Source organism: Aedes aegypti, chromosome 1 (genome assembly GCF_002204515.2).
Source record: "Aedes aegypti strain LVP_AGWG chromosome 1, AaegL5.0 Primary Assembly, whole genome shotgun sequence".
Taxonomy (NCBI): Eukaryota; Metazoa; Arthropoda; class Insecta; order Diptera; family Culicidae; genus Aedes; species Aedes aegypti.
Window position 1 is genome coordinate 67,138,619 of NC_035107.1, and position 21,700 is coordinate 67,160,318.

The 21,700-nt window shown below is 38.5% G+C and overlaps 1 protein-coding gene and 1 long non-coding RNA gene across 5 annotated transcripts in view; one reads left to right on the forward strand and one right to left on the reverse strand.

Annotated features, from left to right (window-relative positions):
* The window catches only part of LOC5577441 (heparan sulfate glucosamine 3-O-sulfotransferase 6), a 412,950-nt gene that overhangs the window by 147,304 nt on the left and 243,946 nt on the right, over positions 1-21,700 (reverse strand). The window lies entirely within an intron of this gene.
* LOC110674560 lies at positions 12,868-20,782 on the forward strand. The gene is made up of 2 exons (XR_002498990.1): positions 12,868-13,220; positions 20,367-20,782. It is a non-coding gene; the product is annotated as an uncharacterized LOC110674560 (long non-coding RNA).

Here is a 21,700-nt window from a genome sequence, read left to right on the forward strand (position 1 = left end):
CCAGCTTCCCGGAGAAAGCTCTTCCAGCTTACAGGAGGAAGCTTTTCCAGCTTCCCGGAGAAAGCTCTTCCAGCTTACAGGAGGAAGCTTTTCCAGCTTCCCGGAGAAAGCTCTTCCAGCTTACAGGAGGAAGCTTTTCCAGCTTTCAGGAGGAAGCTTTTCCAGCTTCCAGGTGTAAGCTTTTAAGCTGCCAGGAGGAAGCTTTTCCAGCTTTCAGGAGGATGCTTTTCCAGCTTCCAGGTGTAAGCTTTTAAGCTGCCAGGAGGAAGGTTTTCCAGCTTTCAGGAGGAAGCTTTTCCAGCTTCCCGGAGGAAGCTTTTCCAGCTTCTCGGAGGAAGCTTTTCCAGCTTCCCGGAGGAAGCTTTTCCAGCTTCCAGGTGTAAGCTTTTCAGCTGCCAGGAGGAAGTCCAGGAGGAAGGTTTCTCAGCTCCCAGGAGGAAGCTTTTCGAGCTTCCAGGAGGAAGCTTTTCCAGCTTCCCGGAGAAAGCTCTTCCAGCTTACAGGAGGAAGCTTTTCCAGCTTCCCGGAGAAAGCTCTTCCAGCTTACAGGAGGAAGCTTTTCCAGCTTCCCGGAGAAAGCTCTTCCAGCTTACAGGAGGAAGCTTTTCCAGCTTTCAGGAGGAAGCTTTTCCAGCTTCCAGGTGTAAGCTTTTAAGCTGCCAGGAGGAAGGTTTTCCAGCTTTCAGGAGGATGCTTTTCCAGCTTCCCGGAGGAAGCTTTTCCAGCTTCCCGGAGGAAGCTTTTCCAGCTTCCCGGAGGAAGCTTTTCCAGCTTCCAGGTGGAAGGTTTTCCAGCTTCCGGGTGTAAGCTTTTCAGCTGCCAGGAGGAAGTCCAGGAGGAAGGTTTCCCAGCTTCCAGGAGGAAGCTTTTCGAGCTTCCAGGAGGAAGCTTTTCCAGCTTCCCGGAGAAAGCTCTTCCAGCTTACAGGAGGAAGCTTTTCCCGCTTCCCGGAGAAAGCTCTTCCAGCTTACAGGAGGAAGCTTTTCCAGCTTCCCGGAGAAAGCTCTTCCACCTTACAGGAGGAAGCTTTTCCAGCTTCCCAGAGAAAGCTCTTCCAGCTTACAGGAGGAAGCTTTTCCAGCATTCAGGAGGAAGCTTTTCCAGCTTCCAGGTGTAAGCTTTTCAGCTGCCAGGAGGAAGGTTTTCCAGCTTTCAGGAGGATGCTTTTCCAGCTTCCAGGTGGAAGGTTTCCAGCTTCCGGGTGTAAGCTTTTCAGCTGCCAGGAGGAAGTCCAGGAGGAAGGTTTCCCAGCTTCCAGGAGGAAGCTTTTCGAGCTTCCCGGAGGAAGCTCTCCCAGCTTCCAGGAGGTAGCTTTTTCAGCTTCCTGGAGGAATTTTTTCCAGCTTCCCGGAGGAAGCTTTTCCAGCTTCCCGGAGGAAGCTATTCCAGCTTACTGCAAGAAGCTTCTCCAGCTTACTGAAAGAAGCTTTTCCAGCTTCCTGGAGGAAGCTTTTCCAGCTTCCCGGAGGAAGCTTTTCCAGTTTACTGCAAGAAGCTTCTCCAGCTTACTGAAAGAAGCATTTCCAGCTTCCTGGAGGAAGCTTTTCTAGATTCCAGGAGGAAGCTTTTCGAGCTTCCAGGAGGAAGCTTTTCCAGCTTCCAGGAGAAAGCTTTTCCAGCTTCCAGGTGTAAGCTTTTCAGCTGCCAGGAGAAAGCTTTCCCAGCTTCCAGGAGGAAGGTTTCCCAGCTTCCAGGAGGAAGCTTTTCGAGCTTCCCTGAGAAAGCTCTTCCAGCTTACAGGAGTAAGCTCTTCCAGCTTCCCGGAGGAAGCTATTCCAGCTTACTGCAAGAAGCTTCTCCAGCTTACTGAAAGAAGCTTTTCCAGCTTCCTGGAGGAAGCGTTTCTAGATTCCAGGAGGAAGCTTTTCGAGCTTCCAGGAGGAAGCTTTTCCAGCTTCCAGGAGGAAGGTTTCCCAGCTTCCAGGAGGAAGCTATTCCAGCCCAACTAACATTCACTCATTTTATAAACACCATTATGGCAGTTTTATTCAGCATTATGTTTAACAACATTTTAATAATTTTCATGGCCAACCTTTGTTCAGGCGTTGTTCACACAAATTTGGAGAAACTTTAAAGCATGTCGTCGAATTCCAGCTTTATTTTTCAGCTTTTAAAACGTTTTACAAGCATTTAGTTCAGCTTTTATACGACTGGTCCAAAAATAATAAAAAAAACAAATAAAAAACAAAAATATATTTTTCAGACGCTTCAATTAAAATGTAGTGTTCACAATTATCATGATATGACAACCATATTTAAAAATCGCCTGGATACTGGATTCGAACTCGAGACCTTCCATTCGTCAGCGGTATGCCTTGCCATCTGCGCCATCCTGGAATTGATGAATGAATCGTCTAGTGCAAAATATAAACCTCTCATAGCTGAATATTGATCTTGTTTGAGCTTCTATTCGACATCGTCTAATCAACACATGGTACGCCAATCAACAACTGAACAAGCATATTATTCAGCTGCTGTTTAGTGCTGATCCTAGCTGAGTTCAGTCGACTATTTTTAGCGCACAGTGAGAAAATTTATGTCAATGATGGTCAAAAATAATGTTTATTTACACAAAGTGAAATCAGTGTGAAATGATTAAGGTGAATATGCATCGAAGCCAAACCTCAAATTTTCAAGAGCACAAATCTAGAGAACCAGACTAAGCAGCGGTTCGAACTGAAAACCTAATCGATTGGTCACACGCTGGTGGTGACCAATCGATTAAGTTTTCAGCTTGAACGGATGTTTAGTTCTCTAGATGTATGTTCTTGAAAATTTGAGGTTTGGCTTCGATGCATCTTCACCTTAATTTAATTTCATAATATTTTTTAGTTTGTTCAAAGCTTCAATTTTAATGATTCATTAACTTAAATTGAAATTCATTTATTTTATAAATTATATTTGTATTAATTAATTATATTATGGATTTGTATTTTTCATAAACCTATTATGAATATATTTAAATCATTTGAAGTGTTCTGAAGACTATGCGCCTGAATAGAAAAATGTTCGAATATCTTGACGCGTGGGATTTTTTTCAGAAATGGCCAAGTAAATCATTTTTCTTAGATCGCAGTTGGGAAGAAATGTCATTTTAAATGTAGCTCGCTATAGATATTTATTTAATCAATTCTGTCAAAGAAATGTCCACTTTTCTTGTACGAAACAACATCCCGAGCAGGCGAAAAAAGCTTAGCAATAGCTAATTATAATATGGATAGCAGAAAGTGATAATAACCTGAGAGATATAATATGTAAAAGATCTGGAAACGATATCTAAAATTAACTACATACAAAACAAAATTTTGATGTTGTCTTCAGATCTTTTATGTCAATCAAGTCAATATCACGCTTTGTGTGTCAGTACTTCGCTCCTACTAGGAATACTTAGCTCAAATGTTTGTTTTTCAAAATAATCCTACATTTCTGGAGGCTGACCATGTTTATTTTCTGAACGGCTATTCAAAAAGTTTTGAGAAAGCATAAGTTACAAGCTTTGAAATGCATTCGGAACTCAACACGCATTTCGGATATTTTGTCCATTTTATGAAATTAAGCTATAGTGTGATCGCTTTTACAAGGCTTATTTATTACTGAACAATGTGTTTGTTAATCGTCATTTTGGCCTCTATTGGATCAACTGTTCTTATAATATACCGAAGCTGAATTAGGATTTTATAAGATACTTATTCAGCTCTTATTCATGCTTATGGTAAACATGTGGAAATAGCTGAAGTGCGACGAAAGTAAAAAGTTAGTTCGTTTTCTGAATATCCTTTTATACGTATACATTTGTTTAGTGGAATATTGGCTTTTTAATTGGAGGAAACATGTCTTGTTCAGCTCATTAGTAAAACAATCTTGACTAGTCGAATGAGAATCTTTGGAAACGTTTAATAAGTGGCGATTCAACTTTTGTTCATTCTAATGCATAACGTTGAACATTGACCAAAGTTTGTGTTGAAAAAGCACCTTCTCAGCTCTTTATAAAGCAAAATTTTTATTCAGCTGTCATTACTATGATTGAACAATAATTAAACATGCATGCTTGTTTGTGGCTCTGAATTGTTAGTTGGGTATCCAGCTTCCTGGAGGAAGCTTTTCCAGCTTCCTGGAGGAAGCTTTTCCAGACTCCTAAAGGAAGATTTTCTAGCTTCCTGGAGGAAGCTTTTCCAGTTTGCTGGAGGAAGCTTTTCCAGCTTCCTGGAGGAAGCTTTTCTAGCTTCCTGGAGGAAGCTTTTCCAGCTTCCCGGAGAAAGCTCTTCCAGCTTACAGGAGGAAACTTTTTCAGCTTCCCAGGGCATAGAGTATCTTTGTACCTGCCACACGATATACGCATGCAAAAATGGTCATTTGCACAGTAAGCTCTCAGTTAATAACTGTGGAAGTGCTCATAAGAACGCTAAGCTGAGAAGCAGGCTCTGTCCCAGTGGGGACGTAACGCCAGAAAGAAGAAGAAGAGGAAGCTTTTCCAGCTTCCAGGAGGAAGCTTTTCCAGCTTTCAGGAGTAAATCTCTCCCTGTTTCTAGAAAGTACCATACAAATGGGGATTTAAAACGCCTTAATATAGTTTTTTTTATTACAATGAGAAAATATTATGTTTCCAAAATGCCATAGATCTCTAATTGCGTGATTGTAGCTTCAAATCTCTCATCGCATGATAAGCTACCGTGAAAAACAGACCTGTTAGTGCAACAACCAGCAGTACTGCTGTCCTATCGGGTTCGTTATGATAATCTTTGATGACTTCTGCCTCGTTCGCTTTTGCTATTTCCAATTCAGCGCAGTTTTTGGCCCATTGCTTATAGCGTGAAATTATTTCGCAATCGCACTTCCTGGCACTCAAGTTGCGATTCCTATTGGTTTGAGCTTGTTGCAGATCCATTCCAAACCGCGATTGGAGTCGATTTACAGTGTCCGAGTTCATTGTCGCTATTTCTACTTCTCTTGAAACTGCCAATATTTCACCATATTCGGTCTCCATAGTGAGGAAGTTCCTGCCATCACTTTCAATGAGAATTCCATTGGTCAGCATGCAGTTTTCCAGGGACGAGCCCCCATTCACGTTGGCCTGGGCGCATCTACTAGGTCTGACTTCGAGACCAATATTATGTACCGTCGATGGATAGCAAATCACGGTTAAAGAGGTTGACGTTAGCGACAGCGAGGTAAAAAAGTCCAATGTAACCTCTAGGCAGAATGGCCCCATGGATTGACACATCTGCACCAATTCGTAGTGCGAATTTGGCCGAGCCGACCTTTGTTTGCCGTTTGGTAAAATCGTTACAACTTCTACGTGGAGCTGGAAACTCTTTTTGGCAAAGGAATCAACCGTTAGTTTCGAGCAATTTGATATGTTCATGTAGAATTTGTAGCTTTCCGGGTAGTCTGGTGTTTTTGGTTCAGGTGTAGAAGTTGCCACTGTAGATAACTGGATGAACTGTATCAGAAACAGCATTGCCAAAAACGAGACCATTTTCAGGTGAACTGGACTATCGAGTGAATAGTTGATTCTTTCCATGAACTTTCTCGAAAACATTCATACTTAATAGTAGTTGAGCAGATGTTGCATTTCCCAGACAGAATGGCACAACTTCTGAATATGACTGCTTTCAAATGCCACATAATCGTTTTTGGTAATTCATGATTTATTGATTACTGTATAGATACTAATAAGAAAAATTCCAGTTTTATTCGAGATTGCATTAAGTTAGTCTGCTTTAATACGGGAAGAAGCGTTTCCAGATTTAGGAGGAAAGATTTTCGAGGTTTTGAAAGAAATTGTATCGTAATGATCGACTTGATGGGGCATGTGGGGGAGTTCCCATCATCATTCATTGGAGTATAAAATATCAAGTTTTTTCGGCATTTGAAACCAAAGTTTTCGAAACCTTAGGTGTTTCTGTTGAAACACAGCTTGGTAACTATACTTTCATAGCAGCCTATTTGCCCTTTCAATGCACTGGGCAGCAAGTTAATTTGCTTTTAAACGACTCGCAATGAGTCAAATTGTGTGTCTTTGGTCACTTCCAGCTATCGTCCAATCAGCATGCTTTCCTCATTCAGTACACTTTTCGAAAACATCATTTTGAACAGAATAATGGTCCTCATCCACGAAAACTCAATTTTTGTCATTGAACAGTTCGGATTCCGATATGGACATTCGACCACTCATTAACTTTTACGTGTAACAAACTTGATTTGTTCCAACAGATCTGAAGGCTGTTCTACTGGGCTTGCTCGTCTAGACATAAAAAAAAGCATTCGACAGTGTTGGGCACGAAGGCTTTCCAAATAGCGGCCGAAACACAAATGTGCATGTGGCTGGCGGTTTAAGGACAATATGTCTAAAGACAAAACGTCGAAAGACAAATAGTCGAATGCCAAAATGTCGAATCTCAAAACTTCAAAAGGCGAATTTTCTACAGACTATTTGTTCCCACATCAGGACCGATTATATATGCTAACAAAAACGTTTGTCACATAATTAGTCATTTATTCCTTTGGAAGTGAATTATTCTTCTAAGAAATTTCGTTTCCTTTTCCCATTTCTTTATTTTCGACGTTTTGTCTTTTGACGTTTTATTACCCAACCGGCTCTTCGCCTGTAATCCAGTTTTTCATGAAGGGTTAAATTTTTTGTTGTAACTGGTAACATTGATCAAGTAAGCCCTCGTATGGATTAAGAGACAGAGGATTTTTTTAAATTTCCGTAGGGGTTTGGGCCGAAAGGCCTCAGATTTTCATGAAACTTTTTCCACAGGCAGGGCTCATCAATATATGAATAAAAAAAAATTGGGAAAAATTCAGGGTCGCCTATTTTCCCGGAAAACTCAGTTGGAAATTTTTTGTTTTCCCCTGACACTACTTACTTTGAAAAATCATAACTCAAGAACGAAGCATCATAGAAACAAAGTTTTTTTTTATGAAAATGAAAGCAAATTTTCTCAGGAATAAAAAAAATATTAACTGGAAACAGTTTTCCACAAAATTTTCCACCGTTGAGAAAATTCGTAAAGAAAAGCCGGAAAAACTATGTTCCAATTAGTGGAAAACTTTCAAAAATATATTTTTAAGAAGGTAATTTTATAAGCTTTAATCGCTGAAATCTTTGAAATGGTTTTTTTTTTTTTCGTTTTTGAGTTATGGCCAATTGGTAAAAAATGTGCAAATGTGCCATTTTGAGCCATTTCTTTGAAAAATCATAACTCAAGAAAGAAGCATAGTAGAAACAAAGTTTTTTTATGAAAATGAAAGCAAATTTTTTAAGGAATAGAAAAAAAATGTTAACTGGAAAAAGTTTTCCACAAAAATTTCCACCGTTGAGAAAATTCGTAAAGAAAAGCCGGGAAAACTATGTTCCAACTCGTGTAAGATTTTCAAAGTAATATTTTTGAGAACAGAATTTTATAAATTTCAATCACTGAAATTTTTAAGATGTACTACTTTTTAATTCCTGCGTTTGGTCATAGTTTCGTGAAAAATGCCCAGATTTCTCGTACAAGTCTTTTCGTTCGAAAATCATAACTGAAGATAAAAGCGTCACAGTCAAATCGGAATCAAATTTTCTCAAAACTTTGAGATTTTTTGAAATGGAATAAGTTTCCCAGGACATTTTTCACCGTTAAGGAAAATAAATAATGATAACCCGATTAGCTATTCCCAACAAAGTATATTTGAAAAGAGCGGTCAAAAAGATCCAATCCTAAACTTTTTTTAAATACGTTAATTTTTCGTTCTTAAAACATGATCAAATATTGCCAAGATCCAACGGCTGAAAGCCTCGATAATAAAGATAATAATAATAATATTGCCAAGATGAGCTGTCTACAAATTTATACATTTATAAGTTTATGAAGCTTTTTTCAAATTTATAAGTTTATAAACAAAACTACTTAAGAACAAAACAGCATAGAAACAAAGATTTCTTCAATCATAATGTAGGTTTAGCGTACCTTCAATTATGGGAAGCTTCTTGAGCGAAAAGAAATAGTGTGCTCCGATTGAAGTTTAGGCTAATACTGATTGGGTCTGGTTTTATTAAAATTCAGTTTGGGTACAATGGTTTTCTATTGTGAGTGTGGATGAGTATGCATACTGTGTTGTGTGTGGCAATAGAGAGAATTGGGTTGCTATCAGTGTGATAGAAGAGAAATCTCGTTTATCGCACTCTGATCATCAGGATGCTGTGGATGTCGCACCGATCAGCGTTGCAACGCTGATGATGGTGCTGATGCTACATAGGCATTTTATCCAGCTACCTGTTAGATAACTACAAAATTGGGTAGACAATATGGCAATTAGGTATTTACCAATTCTGGTTTAAAGCGTTGAAATGGCTTGAGAATCATAAGTTTACCAAAAAAACTAACAGAGCAGTGAGAAAGTGCAAGTGTTGTCAGCTGTATATTACTCGTTATTACCGAAGCTGTTGAAATGGACAAAGTTCAATATTACGAATACTATTCGTTATGCTGTAACCCCTTCGGACTGGACGGCCACAAATCAGTAAGGACAAAGTTACGCTCGATTAGCCATGGTCTCATGACCAAGTTTCATTCGAATGGAGTTCGGTGGATTACGGAAAAGATGAAAATTTGCATGAAGTGCATGATTATGATTAACCAGAAGGCTCCCGTAACGGATCTTGCAGAAGGAATGGTGTTTGAGGAACAAGTTTCACCACTATCTTCGTTGGCGTCGTCAAAGGAAACTCCTTCCTCAGGTGAGTCAGTAGGTTCTACATATAATTAGCATTAAGCATTTCGCACAAATTCGTAGGTGGTACAGTCCTAGACCATTGTATGAGGGTTGCCTCCTTCCCGTCCGTTACCAAAGTCAGAAATTTGGGACTAACCTCTAACTCTTAGACAAGATTGACGCATCCTCCAATAGTCGATAGCTGTCCTGGCCACGTCCTTGCGAAAGCTGGGGAATGGGAAAGGATGATTGATTGAACACCTACTTAAGAAAGATGCAGAGAACTCTACGACCTCTCATAGGTGTTACGGGATGTTGTGGAAGGTTGATGGAAAGGGTAAATTTATTTATTTATTAGTGTTTTCATATTATAAAAACATCTCATGGAAGTAAAAATAAGTTGGATTGCTGAAATACCGGGATCTTGACGTCAACATCTGCCTAAAACGTATTGATCATAGAATGTCACACCAAAATTTAACTATTGGCGAAGGTTTAAAATTATCACTGTTTCTGTAAACCTTTGGGGAAACTAAATAGCCTTTATGGAAAAGTGGATGAGACTTTGAAGACAGTTTGAGGCGGAAAATAAGAAAATTTGTGTAAACTTAAATGCTGGGTTTACATATTTTTTCTTACAGCTCTTCAATTTTTTGCTATAATCGTTCTTTTAAGTGAGTTTATCATACTTGTGAAACATCTTAGATACCTTTTCGTCTTGTTTGGATCGTATTTCATCAATATTTTTCAGCTGTGAATGATTTTGCAATCATGTTCTCAAAAACAAGTTATTTCAATTACAGTGACCCAATGTCACCCCCTCTATGGGGTGAGATTGGATCATTTTTCCTTCAAGAGTAGCGCCGCAGTGAATCAATATTTTTTTATAATATTTTAGACAGTTGTTACAGTACCATCACAGTACATACACATCAAATTTGAAATTAATTGGAGTATAAATAAATCGTACATATCCGTTTTTGACCCACTCTCACCCCCAACGACGGTAAGTAAAATTTCTGAAGGAATCTCTGAAAGACTTCATTGAGGATATGTCTCGAAGTTATCTCTAGGCGAATTTTTGAAGAGTCACAAAATCCATTGTATCACAATTTTTGAAGGAATATGGGAGGGATTTAAAGGGAATTGCATATATCTGCATATATCTTCATAATCTCTTGAGAAATTCTGGTTGTAATTTCTAGACAAGTCAATGAACTAAAGCAATTTCCCTAACAATACGAAAAGAAAGGTCTCGATGTGCAATTTGTGTGATTGATGAATGAACACGTGGAGGAATTCTTAAAAAAAAAATAGCCATCGAAGATTACATGTTTCAAGTAGGAAAATTTCTCATCATCTGGTAGGATGCTTTCCCAGAGTTTGATGGAAAACTTTTCCAGCTTCCAGCAGAGAGCTCTGTTAGTAAATTCTATCAGCTCCTGTAGGATTTTTTTTCCAAATTATAAGTTTTTCGAACTCCTGAATGGAAACTGTACAAGTATCTGAAAAAAAAAAACTTTTCCAACTTTCAATATAAAATTTGTCTAGCTGGTACAAAGCAGTTTCTGTTATGAACCTTTCCAGCTTAGCTTTTGGCAGGAAGCTTTTCTAGCTACTAGCTTTCCAGCTTTTGGAAGAAAGCTTTTCCAGCTTCTAGAAAAAAGCTTTTCCAGCTTCTGGAAGGAAAAGAAAGTTTTACAGCTTCTGGAATGAAAAGGAAGCTTTTTCAGCTTCTAGAAGGAAGCTTTTCCAGCTTGTGGAAGGAAACTATTCCAGCTTCTGGAAGGAAGTTTTTTCAACTCCTGGATGGAAGCTTTTTTAGTTTCTGGAAGGCTTCCTATTTTAGCTTCTAGAAGGTTACTATTCCAGCTTCTGTAAGGAAGTTATTTCAGTTCCTGGAAAGAAGCTATTCCAGCTTATGGAAGGAAAAGGAAGCTTTGTCAGCTTCTGGAAGAAAACTTTTCCAGCTTCTGAAAGGAAGCTTCTCCAGCTTCTAGAAGAAAGCTATTCCAGCTTCTGGAAGGAAGCTTTTCCAGCAGCTGGAAGGAAAGTTTTACACCTTCTGGAAATAGGCATTTCCAGCTCCTGGTAGGCTTCTTATTTTAGTTTCTGGAAGTAAGCTATTACATTTAATTTGAAGCTTTTCACTTTTTTAAAGAAAACTTGTCTAACTGCTGGAAGAAAGCTCTTTTAATTTCAGGAAGAAAGCTTTTGTAGATTCTGGAAAGAAACTTTTCCGAATTCTAGATAAAATGTTTTTAGAAGGAAGGTTTTCTAGCATTTGGAAGCAAGCTTTTCCAGCTTTTAAGGACTGTTCATTTTATAAAGTGGTTACCTTGTTTACGCTATTTTTTTTTGTTTATTGATAAAGTCGTAATCGATTTGTACATCGTTCAATCATTTTTCCACAATGCTATCAAAATATAAAGTCTTACAAAATAATGCTTAACTTTGATGAACAGTTTTTATTTGGAGTTTTTGGAAGAACAATTTAGTTCTCTTAAATGGAGAACTAAATTGTTCTTCCAAAAACTCCAAATAAAAACTATTCATCAAAGTTAAGCATTATTTTTCGCATAACAAAAATCCTTATTTTTATACAGTCGCTCTCCACATCTCGATATCGAAGGGACCATCGACATAGGGAGAGATCGAGACATAGAACAAATGTTTAATGAATACTAGATTGAAAATCATTCCGTTACCAGGAAAATTAAAATCAAACAGACGTCATCTCGTCTATGGAATCCCAAAACTTTAGTCTAGTAACCTTTGAGAATGGACATATCGACATACCGAGAGAAAATCTGGAAAAAATCATCAATAAGAACACATCAAGATATGTGTAGTAACCAAAACCTAACTAAGCGGCCAAACTTGAGCCGAACCAACAAATAAACACACTATAGCAAACACCGTCCGTTCGCTACAAAAGTTGTCATCAAACTGGATCGAGTTGTTTTCAAAACTGGCTTCTTTCCCGCACAGTTCTCGTTTCGCCCGTTTCGCCTAATCTGCTTTTCGTTCATTTTCGCTCGTTGTTTGACATCTCTTGTACACGCTTAGCATAATACAAGCCGAATCGTAAACAATTTACTTTATTTTTTTTATATTTCAATCTATAACAACTCTATTCGCCACAATATGGAGAGTAAAAATGTATGCAGAATGAAGGGACCAAACAAATCATTGACTTAGGGAGAGATATCGAGAATAGACAGTCGACTGTATACAAATTGTGTGTTGGTATCCTTTACTATTCAAATATAGATAGAGCTAAAAAATATCAATAATATTCCACCATTATCGGACACTAGACTGCTCTAGAAGTATAACCTTTATGGCCAAATTTGCTGATACACCATCCTTATACTACCAGAAAAAAAGGAAAGTAGAAAGCGTCTTAAAAATGGTTGAAGAAACTATATTTCTATAAATGAGAGCCAAATCTGGAGTTCTAATCGCGTTCTTAAGTATAAATTTTACTCTTTATTGAAGATTTTGATTGTCATTGTGCTTTTGTAACCTCTCAAAATGGTTACATTTGCCTTTTTGCAAGTATTTCCCGTAAATAGTTTTTTTTGTTCATTATTATTCTTGTTATTTTATTATTTTTTTTTATTATTCTAATTATTACGCTTATTATTATACTTATCATTATTATTTTTGTTATTACTACCCTTATTACTATTATCATTTTTATTAAAATTACGGCTGCTTAAAAATAGTATGAATTAAAATTTGAAATATTTAAAATTGGAATGCCTTATACCTAAAATAAAATGAAATTAAAAAAAACATGAATTATACAAATAAATATCAAATGCACTCCTACATGAACCATCCCCCTCCCTATTCCCATTCTACTACGACACACCACCGCTACCAGCGACAACTGTCATGACGTTGGTAGCAAATCGAAAGCAGCGATAAAACCGTTTGTCAACAGACAAACCAAAGACAAATTAAAGACCTCGATGTCCCTTGCAGTTGCCCAAAATTTTATGGCTCGTAAGGTAATCTAGAATGCCGTGAAAAGTGTACTGCGATTTGTCAAACTTGGGTACCTTTTACACTACCGAGGGACCAAATGCAGTACTAGAAGTGGTACCTAATCTGAGCCCGAGTGGGACGGACCTGGACAAACGGTCTCTATTAGGTGAACAATTTTCATCCCGCAAAGTTGTGTGCGAATTTAACCTTCGCTCTGCTCCCTTTTCTAGGGAACGAAAAGATCAGTGCCAGTGTAGAAGCCAAACGGTAGGAGCCCCGCTGTGCCATTTTCCCAATACTGACCCGGTTGGCTGAAGTTCGCTTTTGAAAGTGATCGCGAGTGAAGACGAAGCCCCGGTGTACCATTGACGTCGATTGGCCCGGCTGGCAAGATTTCATCTCGAGTGCAAAAAGTGAGCGATAAGAAGCCCCGGTGTGCCATTCGACCCATTCTAGCACGGCTGTTCTACGACCTCTCCCGTGAAGACGGAACCTGACCAAGCCACCCCTGAAGCTGCGTCATGGTAATGTAATACCAAAATCCCTATTTCCCTCCCGTTTATACTTCCTTGAAATGCACGAATATTAAACCTGTAAATTATAAACAAAAACTTTTATTCTCATTTAAAATCATTGTAAGCTAAGCCTTGAATTTCCTTCATCTCCTCCAGATTTCGGTTTTGTCCACCTCGACGGCGTAAAATTTGACGTTGGACTACGTTTGAGCACTTTTAAGGAAAGTTTTTCCGACCACCCACCCCAATTTCCTCTTGGAGCATTGAAAACGACCCTGAGGCCCAGGACAAAGCCCGGTTGGGGACAAAAGTGGTTCCCAACCTAAAGATTTCTAACACTTTGAGTGGTCTTCTGAAAATAAAACATTTGTTCTTCTATTGTGCTTTAAATGTGAGGTGAAGACTAAATAAGCAACTCTATGAAGGTATAGGTTAATAATTATTTTTCATATTATCATGAAATTTAATCATTTTGGTGGCTTTTTTATTATCACAATTTTGTACAGCATTAGTCGAACGATGTACAGAGAACCAATTGCGATTTTATTAATAAATAAAAAAGATATTGCATGTAGGGTAACTGGGGGTAAAACGCGCCCTCTAAGGAAGGAAGCGTTTTTAGCTATGAAGAACATTATTATAAGCCTTTTTTATTCACTTTCTCATAGACAAACATGTTATCTATCAACTAGTAGAAACAGCGATCCATTTTCTATTTACTGGAGTTAATAAATCATTTTTTTTTTAATGCTTGCTTATCTGCATTTTTATTTTTTGCGGGGTAAAACGCGCCACCTGATCTCGGCGTTAGTCATTCGCGCGCACGCATGCGCAATCATGCTTGCAAATAGGTTGCATACATAAGGGCGTTTGATCACATGTTATTGTTCGATTATAGTATACATGCTGATTCGAAAAATGTGCATTTGTAAGGTTCAAATTGGCACGTAACTACAGCTTGGCATTACGTTTGCTGAAATTTGAATTCAAACGGTTGTTTTGGTGTTGTGAAACAGGTGTGGCCGTTTTGCCCCACGAGTTGATTAAAGTTTAAGTCCTTCAATACGCTTTTTAAGGATAAATTCAACACTTTTTTCGCATGGAACACAAACTATGGGAGCACACAAGTCGATTCTCGGTGATAGTCTCAAAAGTTTTGTTGTTTATCGACCTGGAAAATGACCTAGAAAATAACACAAAACTACAACGAGAACAGCGAAAAACGTTTTTTCGAGTTTTTCACGATTTTTGACAGGAAAATACTTAAAAATATATTTAGAGAAGCATTGTAACACATTTTCTATTATCTCGGGTGAAAACAGCGTCCCAAAGCATGTTGTTCGTTCAAAACAAGGGTGGCGCGTTTTACCCCAACGGCGCATTTTACACTCAGTTCCCCTACAAGGTGTCTACTTTATCAAATGAACAGTCCTTACCCGACCAACCAGTCTTCATAATTCTTTATAGATCTATCGATGGCGATCGCTAACGGTTCAAAACGAATCTATATCGATCGCTATCGAAAATCACTGACTGGTTGACCGGGTAGAAGAAAACATTTTTAACTTGTGAAAAGCAGCTTTTTAGCTGAGAGCAAGTTTTTAAAGCTTTTTAACCCACAAAGCTGACACAAAGAATTCAAATTGCTCGTATTAGAGCATAACTCAATATTTTTTAATCAAACTTTGAGGATTGCTTCGCTATTAGCTGTAGTTTCATGAGTAATAGAAAAGTACACATTCGGAGTATTGTTGACAAAGTTATTCCAGAAAATCTCTGGGTCAGGTAAGGTAAAAATCACTTTTTTTTTTTAATTCATTTGGCATTTGAAATCTAAATGTTTTCATACAAAAAGTGTACAGACTAGTTATTTGTAATAAGATACGATGCTCCAGGGGATTTAGAAATGTAGAACAATGCTACGGCCTCCAGAATATTCTGAAGTTTTGACCATCTACGCAGGTTCCCCTGGGGAACGGGGTGTCCAAAACCACCTGGCATATGATCAAGTCATCCAAAAACTTATAGATCATCCTTCGTTAGCCATGATTTGGGAAATCATGAAGTTTTATATTTCGCCAGCTAGGTTTCAGAACCACCAATTAAGTGGCCATTTCCCTCATGAAACCGAGTATTTGGAACAATCTAGTATGTGGCCAAGTCATCCAAAAACTATTCTTATTAAGACTTAGTTTGTTAAATCATAAATTTTGATGTGCCGCAAGCCATGGACTTGAAATTAAAGTGGTCACTGATTATTTACGTTGGGTTACCTCAGTACTCCCCGTAATAAATCCGGAATAACTATAATTTCCGAAGCGATGACCGATGTACTCCTGTAGGACTGTAGGCTACCTGAAAATTCAAAATAAAAATGAGCACCGATGGTTTGTAAGGGATATCTTAGAAATAAGTAGGGGTTCACGGTTCCATTGAATATCCGAATCCCATTTCTAAAGCTTTGCAAGTTTCTTTTGAGGCTTGGTAATAAGAAATGTTGAAAACAAGTGAGAAACAGCACCAGTAGATTCAGTAGATATTGTAAATCTTGTCATCAGAGTAATTTGAAAATCATACTACAACCAATAATCTCATAAACAATTGTTTTGGTGTACAACGGAATTTTATGATCAAGTATGGATATATTAAAATATCTTGTTTGAATAATAAGTCAAGCTGTATACCGAAATTGATGCCCAATGCTTCAGTGTGTTCCTTCCAGCTGGAAGGATACGCTGGGCAGGGCATGTTGCAAGAATGCCGGACAACAAAGATGGTGTTCGCTACGAATCCGGTCGGAACTAGAAGGCGTGGGGCGCCGCGAGCTAGGCCATGAACCGAGTGAATTGGCGAGGTTTTATTAAGCTAATCGATGTAAAACCAAATAAATAAATAATACTTCAGTGTGTTCTGAAGACCTTGAGCCTAACAAAATTTATAGTAGTATACTTTCTGAGCCATATTAACCTGGGCAGATATGAGAATGTTTCACGAGAATTGGGTGAGTATAGACTGTAGTAGATTTAGTAGATCATAAGGAGCTGAATTTCAGGACGATTTGGATTACTTTCAATATCCAACATCTTGTCAAATTTTTTGGACGCGTCTGTTAAGGCTCAATGAGTGCTGCAAAGCACTTAACGTGGACATCACTCGCTAAAAACAATTTATGAACTTGTGTTGTTAATGGCTAAAACTTTGGAATGTTCTGGAGGTTTAGTTCTAGGTTAATTATAAATTTCTAAATCTCCTGGTGCATCGTCACTTATTACAAACAACTGGTCTGTTCAGTTTTTGTATGAAATCATTTAGTTTCCAAATGACAAATGAGTTCTAAAAAAAGTTTATGTAATTTATACCCTATCTGACCCAGAGATTTTCCATTACTTATGAAACTACAACTAATAGTGAAGCAATCCTCAAAATGACATTAAAAAATATTGATTTACGCTCAAACATGAGCAATTTGAATTTTATGTGTCAGCCCCGTAGCCTACGGGTTAAAGGCAACTTTTGAAGTTTTGCTTGGAATTTTGCTCAGTTTGTGTAAAAAGAAAAATTAAGAAAACATTACCAGTGTTAAAGACAAAAGCTTTTCCAGCCTCTGGAATGGAACATTATCAGATTTTGGTAGGCAGCTTTTCCAACTTGTGCAATGGAGATTTATCCAGCTTTTGGGAGAATGCTTTTCCAGCTTCTAAGAGGTAGCTGTTCCAGCTGTTTTAGCTTCGGAAAGAATGCGTTTCTAGTTTCAGGATGAAAGCTTCTCTAGATTCTGGAAGGAAGGTATTCCGAATTCTGGAAGAAAGTATTCAATGATCTGGAAGTAATATTTTCCTTTTAGAATGGAGGTTTTCTAGCTTCTGAAATGAAACTTTTTCATCATATAGAAGGAAAATTTTACAGCTTCTGGAAGGAAGTTTTCGAGGCTTAGAAATTTTCTTAGTTTCTCCAATAAAGCTTCTTCATGAAGGAAACTTTCTCTGTTTCCTGAAAGAAGCTTTTCAAACCTTTGAAAAGAAGCTATTTAAGCTTCTGGATGGAAGCCGTACCAGCTTGTGGAAGGAAGCTTTTCCAGCTTGCAGATAGAAGCTTTTCCAGCTTGTGGAAAGAAGCTTTTTATCATCTGAGAAGAATCTTTTCCAGCTTCTGGGAGCTTCCTATTCCTAGTTTGCAAGCTTTGGCAAGCTCTGTCAGGTTCTGGGTGAGCTCATCCAGCTTCTGGGAGGAATCATTTCCAGCTTCAGAAAGCAAGAAGAAGATATCGCAGCTTCTGGGAGAAAGCTTTTGCAGCATCTGGATAAAAGCTTCTTCATCTTCTGAATGAAAGCTTCTTCAGATTCTGAATGAAAGTTTCTTGAGCTTACGTAAGAATGTATTTCCAGTTTCAGGAAGAAAGGTTTTCCTTCTTCTGAAAGAATGTTTTCCAGCATCTACTAGGAAGCTTTTCTAGCTTTTAGGAGGGAGCATACATATATGATTGTGAAATAGATTCAATGATAGTATAGGTTTTAGGTTTTATTATTTATTCATGACGTATCATTCAAATTGTGCGATCGTTTCATAATGATTCTTACAGCATAGTACGCAACCGCGGTAAACAAACCTGTAAGTCCAATGATCGCCAGCAACGCGCAATCTTCTGGAGTGATTTCTTCAACGACCGCCTTATCCATTTTCATATCACTGCAATTTTTGATCCATTGTCGGTGTTTGGAAAATATTTCGCAGTCACATTTTGCGGCGTACAAGTTGCGTTCCCTATTTCTCTGAACTTGTTGTAGATTCACTGCGAATCGTGATTCGAGCCGGTTCACTGTTTCTGGGTTCATATTGGTAGGTTTTTCTACGCTTGAAACAGCCAACATTTCACCAAATTCGGTCGTCAGTGTAAGATAATTTTTGCCATCACTTTCGATGGAGATGCTACTAGCCAGCGGGCAGCGCTCCAGAGACAAAACTCCGTTTACGTTATACTTTGCGCAACTGCCAGGCCTGCTATCGAGGCCGATATTATGCACCGCATTTGGATAGCAATTAATGCTTAAAGTGATGTAACTAAATTTTGGCGAGTTGATATAATCCAAGGTTATCAATAAGCAGATTGGCTCGATGGATTGGCACATCTGTATCAAATCGTACTCCGAATTTTGCAGACTCGACGCTTGGTTCCTGGTGGAAAGAATCGATACACCTTCAGCATGTACTTGGAAACTCTCGTTGACGGCAGAATCAACTGTGAGTTTTGAGCAGTTGGAGATGTTTAAGTGAATTTTGTAGCTTTCTTGATAGTCAGGAAATGTGGGTTCCAGTGCAGAAGCCGTCGCTGTACGGGACGATATGAATTGCAGCAGAAGTAGAATTGACAGAACCGAGACCATTCTCAGGCGTACGAGATCATCGAATAAACAGTTATTACTTTCCATGAGATTTCTCAGAATCATCTTTGCTTAATGGCAGTTGAGCAGCTGTTGCATTTCTCACACACGATAATGAAATATCTGAACATTACTTTCTACTGGAAATGCCCCACCTCCGATTTGCTAGTGAATTATTAATTAAATCGAATCAAAAACAAAAAAAAAGCTACAGTCTAGGTCTAGACAGCCTTTTCCAGTTCAACTCAGTTTAGTTTATTGCTATACAATTTCATTCCATTCCTATTCCATTCTTATTCCATTCCTATTTAATTCCTATTTCATTCCTATTCATTTCCTATTCCATTCCTATTCAATTCCTATTCCATTCCTATTCCATTCCTATTCCATTCATATTCCATTCCTATTCCATACCTATTCCATTCCTATTCCATTCCTATTCCATTCCTATTCCATTCCTATTCCATTCCTATTCCATTCCTATTCCATTCCTATTCCATTCCTATTCCATTCCTATTCCATTCCTATTCCATTCCTATTCCATTCCTATTCCATTCCTATTCCATTCCTATTCAATTCCTATTCCATTCCTATTCCATTCCTATTCCATTCCTATTCCATTCCTATTCCATTCCTATTCCATTCCTATTCCATTCCTATTCCATTCCTATTCCATTCCTATTCCATTCCTATTCCATTCCTATTCCATTCCTATTCCATTCCTATTCCATTCCTATTCCATTCCTATTCCATTCCTATTCCATTCCTATTCCATTCCTATTCCATTCCTATTCCATTCCTATTCCATTCCTATTCCATTCCTATTCTATTCCTATTCCATTCCTATTCAATTCCTATTCAATTCCTATTCCATTCCTATTCCATTTCTATTCCATTCCTATTCCATTCCTATTCCATTCCTATTCCATTTCTATTCCATTTCTATTCCATTCCAACGCCATTCCAGTTCCTTTCCAGTTTCTTGAAGCAAGCTTTCCAGCTTCTGGAAGGAAGCTTTCCAGCTTCTGGAAGGAAGCTTTTCAGCTTCTGGAAGGAAGCTTTCCAGCTTCTGGAAGGAAGCTTTCCAGCTTCTGGAAGGAAGCTTTCCAGCTTCTGGAAGGAAGCTTTCCAGCTTCTGGAAGGAAGCTTTCCAGCTTCTGGAAGGAAGCTTTCCAGCTTCTGGAAGGAAGCTTTCCAGCTTCTGGAAGGAAGCTTTCCAGCTTCTGGAAGGAAGCTTTCCAGCTTCTGGAAGGAAGCTTTCCAGCTTCTGGAAGGAAGCTTTCCAGCTTCTGGAAGGAAGCTTTCCAGCTTCTGGAAGGAAGCTTTCCAGCTTCTGGAAGGAAGCTTTCCAGCTTCTGGAAGGAAGCTTTCCAGCTTCTGGAAGGAAGCTTTCCAGCTTCTGGAAGGAAGCTTTCCAGCTTCTGGAAGGAAGCTTTCCAGCTTCTGGAAGGAAGCTTTCCAGCTTCTGGAAGGAAGCTTTCCAGCTTCTGGAAGGAAGCTTTCCAGCTTCTGGAAGGAAGCTTTCCAGCTTCTGGAAGGAAGCTTTCCAGCTTCTGGAGCTTTCCAGCTCTCAATTGCACTTATCTTATGTTCCTGTTTGATTGCTTATTAAGTTTATTATTTTTTATTTCTTTTCCGTTATTTCACAAATGTTGTTCATATGCCTTATTTCTTCCCTTTATTTATTCAATTGTTATTTTCTTAATCAATTTGTACCTTATATTTTATTGTTTTTCATTTTGTATTACATTTTTTTTTATTGTTTATTACTTTTCAGTGTCCTGTTGATTCCGTTCTGATTCATAGATACCTTTCAACCACCACCGGTGCATGCTCCCTGCTGCGGATGCCTAACTCTTGCGGTGTGGCACAGGATCGAGTATTTTACACCCCGACTTTGGAATCCCACGCGACCATTGCAACACCAACGACGGCAGCAGCATCACCAAGCAAGACAAGGATGAAGTTTTTCTTCTCGCCTCCAGCTGTGTAGCGTTAAGAGGTCCGACAAAGTTTTTTACGGATCGTCTCACAAACTCTCTCTCTCTTCTCACTTCACTGCCAAAGACTGGAGGGCATCGTTTACTTGCTGCAACCGCAGAACAACAACCATCCTCTCCAGTGGGTTGTGCTGATTTTCCCCGAATGTCATTTCCCCGAATAAACTTTCTCCACGAGTGACTCAAAAAGTAATACAGTTCAAAAAGGTGCACACATTTTTTTTATTGGTTTATAGTGACAGGGTAGACTAGAAATAACGATAACCAATCAAAGAATGAGGTATTTGGTCATTCTAGAGCGTGTTCTTGGTGCGCAAATAACGGCTACATCATATTCGAACTTTAATTTTGAAAATGCATCCAAATTTCAACCTTGACGCTTTTGGCCCTATCTGGCGTTTCGGAAGGTAAATGGAAAACAATTTTCACCCATAATTTGAGTTTGAACCCAGGAGTGTGGCGTAATCTCATGAACCGGATTTTTTTTTACTGAAACCAATAAAAAAACATTCAAAAATTAAATACACATGTGATTCTGGTCTAAACATAAGCGTTTGGTTCAAAAATTGGTACAAGGCTTTAGAACCCTTCTAGAATTTTAGAATTTTGTTGCCAAAAACTTTTCAGGGAAAAAGGGGTATTCGGGTAACCAGTATTCGGACAAATTACATTCGGGGAAAAGTAGCACAACCTCTCCAGTGATTTCTGGGTGGATGGTTTGAATGGGGGCCAAGAGTGGCATATTTTCGCGGAGAGCCCCCCGGTGGTACTTTGCAAACTTTGACGCTGGCTGTACGAGCGAAAGTATTTTAATTATCTATTTGCTAATCCAATTACGGCACCGTGTTCCGCTGGGTTCGTGTCGGAACAGGCGAGGGTTGTTACGATGGTTGTTTGTTGCGCACAAATGGGTCGTTGTTCGACCTCTCCATCGGCAGCATCATTTGTATTAACACAAACATATTTAAACCGTGATAACTATTTTTGTTTTTCGATAATTTTGTGCCATATTGCATAAGATCTCAAAAAACTCTTTATTTAAAGAATCTTTATGGATTTTGATCGTTAGTCATCTGGTTCCGGAGATATTCCGAAATTCCTTGAAGGGCGA